Source organism: Barbus barbus (assembly GCF_936440315.1).
Source record: "Barbus barbus genome assembly, chromosome: 35".
Taxonomy (NCBI): Eukaryota; Metazoa; Chordata; class Actinopteri; order Cypriniformes; family Cyprinidae; genus Barbus; species Barbus barbus.
Window position 1 is genome coordinate 7,641,337 of NC_136763.1, and position 4,599 is coordinate 7,645,935.

Below are 4,599 nucleotides of genomic sequence, written 5' to 3' on the forward strand. Positions count from 1 at the left end.
GGGGCCTGTGCATGTGTTGTAAACCTGATCCTGAAGAAAATTAAATCAAACAATGTAGGGCTGCCACTAACGACTTTTTTTATTTCGATTAATCTATCGACTAATTTTTCGATTAATCGATTAATCTAAACTATTAATTTCCCGCAAAAAAATACATTTTACTTAAAAAATATTTTATTAAACCAAATTTCTATGAAATCCTTTTTTAAAGCAAAAGTGAAGTGCAACATAGAGTGCAAGAAGCAAGTGTCCATCTCATAGTCCAAATCACTGAAATCACAGTTCAGTATTATAGTGTGAGAATGACAACATATTGAGAGAAATCTTTAGAGAGAAATGCATCTTTATTGATTATGATTAAGATTTAAGTTATAATAAAATTGTTTTTGTTTTCGATTGTTTTATTTCGTTAAGTGATAATTTAAAGCTTTCTATAGATATATTTATCATGTCTGTGAGGCATGTATTCGCTCAGCTTCGGTTCATTTTTGTGAAGCGCTCCTGTTCAAGACGGCAGAAAGCGCATCATGTTTGTTTTCTTTGTTTTATAAAAGAACCACCTTTTGTTGCACTGTAAAACCCGATTAGTTCAGAGTACTCAAAACTTTTGTGGAAACTGATTACCTAAGATTTTTTAAGTAAACATACTTAAAAATTACAATTACACTAAACTTAAATATTTTTCTTTCCTTTTTTTATAATTTTAAGTACAGTGTACTTAAAAACTTTACATATGCTACACTAAAGTTTTATGTTTTCAATACTAACTGTTTTTAACTAATTACCACTTATATAAATAAAATATTTATTCAAGAAATAAACTCCTTCTGAATAACTCATAGCCTGATACATATTTGAGTTCAAAATACTAAAAAGAAGCACACACAGAACTGTTGACATATAATTAAAGGGTTTTTATTTACTATTAAATTCTTTGTCTATTTTGCACAACTGTTTATATAAATCTCTGTAAACATGTAACAAATCAAATCAGAAACTGTTAAAACATTGATTATAATTTTTTACACCCATGGCCATTATTTTGCAACATGGCAAATCAAAATAAATAAAATCAATAAAATAAATAAAGCTCCTCCAAAAAGAAATGTTAAAACATTATAAATTATAGGAAATAAAAACAAATTAAGTCAAAACACAAACAATAATACATACCTGATTGCATTAAATATGCAACAGAGATAGATTGTACAAAACGTAAATGTAAACATTTAAATGCTTTAAACTACATGTTCCATTGTGTAAAGTGCAACTGAGGTAGATCTAACAACTTACCAAATGTTTAAACTACATGTTAAACAATATACACTTGTAAAACACCTTAGAATAAAAAAAATACAATCTGATTGCAAAAAGTTTTTGTTGTAGAAGTGCAACTGAGGTGGATTTGGTGCAGAAGACAACATACCAAATGTAAAAATGCTTTAAACTACATTTTCTACAACACACGCTTACAAAACTACTTAGCAGGAACTAACAAACCCAGAGTGCAATCAAGATAGATTTGGTGGCCAGGACACAACCTACCCAATGAAAACATCCAAGCACTTAAAACAGCACTTGTAGACAAGATGGAATTTGCCTACAAAGTAAGTAATAGTTCATTTTTTAGATTGAGTAAGCAGGGTTTCAGAGGTTTACCATCATCAAGCCCCATCAGCATTTTCTGGATGAATGTGAAGGTGTGAATTAATTTTCTTGGGTAATCCAAATGCAATGCATACATTAACCCAAAGAGTAACACAAAGGCCTCAGGAAACGTGGGGATGTCGCTCAGCACAAACTCATCTTCCACCACAACAGTGGTCCTTGCCGGATTGAAACAGACAGGACCAGTGTTCTCAGTGACTTCCATCACAAGGGCAAGAGGGGTACCAGTGATGTCTGGCTCATCCGACTCCTCCACCTGGAATGCACAAAGAGGGTCCAACTGTAAACATGTCTAGTAATGAATTACATCATCAGGTATATCAAGAATTTTTTGGTTAACTATCACTTTAATATAGTATCATACTTAACCAGGCAGGCCTTTTCAGTTTACACAGAATTGGCCCAAATTTAAAAACTAGACAAGAACATACATAGAGAATTTGCAAAAGTAGAGTGAAATAAAGTTGAATATATATTAAGGTAATATATAATACACAGGGCCAACTCCACTGGAACAATGCCTTCAAAAAGATCATGAAGGACATCAGGCGGGAAACCAGTGATTGTGTGAAAACACTGCAAACTCTCTCTCAAGACAGTCTCTTTGGACAGCAAACTGACTGTGACCATCCCCTTGTAAAACATCCTGCAGGTCATGATCATGGTTGGCTTTTGTCCTTGGGGTAAATTCGCCATCTCCAACAGCAGAAGATTGAATCTCTTCTCGTGTAGCTTTGCAGAACCTACAAACATATCCAGCTCTGAAAGACTGCACAAAGCCTGCTAAGGAATGGGCTGCTAGATTATCAGCCACAACAACTGAAACAGTACCCCGAACTGACTGACCAAGGGACTCGATAAAAACTCATCATGTTCAAGGCAGCCAAGGTCTTGCAACAAAGGAGAAAGTGCTCTTTGATAGCCACAGCTGTGAAGATCTGGTACCTTACATAGGACTGCGAGCTGAATCACATGCAGTGCAGATCGATATTTAGATGGCAGATCACCAAACATCCAATAGACTGAACAGAGTTTGTGGATCTTACGTGAAGTCCCAAGTGGATTAGCGATTTCTAGATCATCTATGTATAAAATCAATGGCAGTGACAGTTCTGAAGATGACAACAAAGTATTCTCCTGGAAATACTTGCCATCTTTATGGCTCATATAATGACCTTCTTGTGATGCCTTGGTTTCCTTTATTCGGTCAAGGATGTCAGTATGTTTGAATATTTCCTGGATCATCTTAAGTATTGGGACATAAACGACTGTGCGCCCAGACTCCAACACGTACTGCACTGGCTTTACCACAGAAAATGTTTTTTCGAAATATGTTTTTTAGACAGCACACAACTTGCACTTCCACTCCATTGATTTTTTTATCCCTACAATTGGAGTGAATACTTTTTTAAAACCAAGAAATTTAGCCTTAACTTTACATTGTGTTATGTAACTTACCACTGGAATTGAATCAGATCTTCACAATAACAGGGAATATACATCTATACAGGAAAACAAAAAATAGCAGCATTTTAGTTTTCATGATTATAATAGATTAGATCTGGCAAATGCTACAAAGTCGACCAATGAGGCCAAAGCATGTTTCAGACTTTCAGTCATTGTTTTGTACAATTTGTACATTGCTTTGTAAACTCTGAACACGTTATTCTACTTCACTCACTTGCTAACTTGATCTGTACAAAATTAGATAAATATTCAATGCAGGTTTATGTGTGAAGCTGCTAAAAATATCTGAAGTAAACGAAAAAAGGATACTTACCAAGTTCACAGACTCTGCATCCACTTTAGCCTACAAGGCAAAAAATATGTAACTGTTAATACGAGCTTGCCGGCGTCTCTACCATACCTAGTTTTCACAACTCTTATTATTAACTATTTTTCCAATATATAACTTTGTGTCATTAGCCTTAACGTAATGGATAAAAGTTACAACTAGCCGCAAGCACATAAATAAGCATTTTCCAGAACAGATCGCTTAACAAAAACAGAATAAAAAATTATGACTTCCCAGATAGCAAGCAGCGTTGGCCCAGATCCGGCTCACATTTGGCCCGCATGGATTTCACTCAGGCCAGATATAGACCGGATCTGGGCCAAAACTATGTTGCTGACTTGGTTCCGCTGACTAACTGATTACAATATTAACGTTACATAATAAATTAAATATGGCAATGGGGTTAATGGTTAAAAAATGTGCGCGAAGCAGAGCACTGCAGAGACGCTTGTCGAGCTTTCTACGTTAACGTTACCGGTAAAAAAGACAGCAAAGCCAAACATGAAACATGTTTAAAAGATATACTTGTAGTTATTATGATAAAATAAAAAGCAGATTAAAAAACATTTACTTACAAATCTCCCCACGTGCGTCCACACTCACACGAGTGTCCGCCATCTTGGTTATGTTTTCTGGTAGCGTCAATCAGAACGATGGCGTACGTCCTGACGTAGATGACGTCATTGAACGTCACTCCGTATACTTAAAAAATATCACTTCAGTAGCAATGTATACTCAAAAATGATGAGCAACGCAAAATTAAAATTAAGTCATTTGTTCAAAAAATGCTATAGTTTTAAGTTCAATAAACTATGTAATTGATTATAATTATGGTGTTCTCATTTTTTATAAGTTAGTAGTACTGTTCGGGTTTACAGTGTGGTATTGTGAGTGCACACAAATACAAGTAGACCCATTACAGGTCCGAATGATGTATTACACTGTAAAAAAGTGATAAGTTGACTTAGCTTTAAAAAATTGAGGAAACCCCTTGCCTTAAAATTAAGTAAATAATTAAAAAAAAAATACTTTAAGTGAATTGTCAAGTTCACTTAACTTATTTTTTTTAAATTATTATTTACTTAATAATTTTAAGGCAAGGGGTTTCCTCAATTTTTTTAAGTTAAGTCAACTTA

General features: G+C 34.4%; 1 long non-coding RNA gene across 1 annotated transcript; it reads right to left on the reverse strand.

Moving 5' to 3' along the window:
• Positions 1-896: 896 nt before the first annotated feature.
• LOC306854819 lies at positions 897-4,103 on the reverse strand. The gene is made up of 4 exons (XR_013782869.1): positions 4,039-4,103; positions 3,449-3,478; positions 3,127-3,170; positions 897-1,924 (listed from the first exon to the last, which is right to left on the reverse strand). It is a non-coding gene; the product is annotated as an uncharacterized lncRNA (long non-coding RNA).
• Between the last annotated feature and the right edge of the window lie 496 nt (positions 4,104-4,599).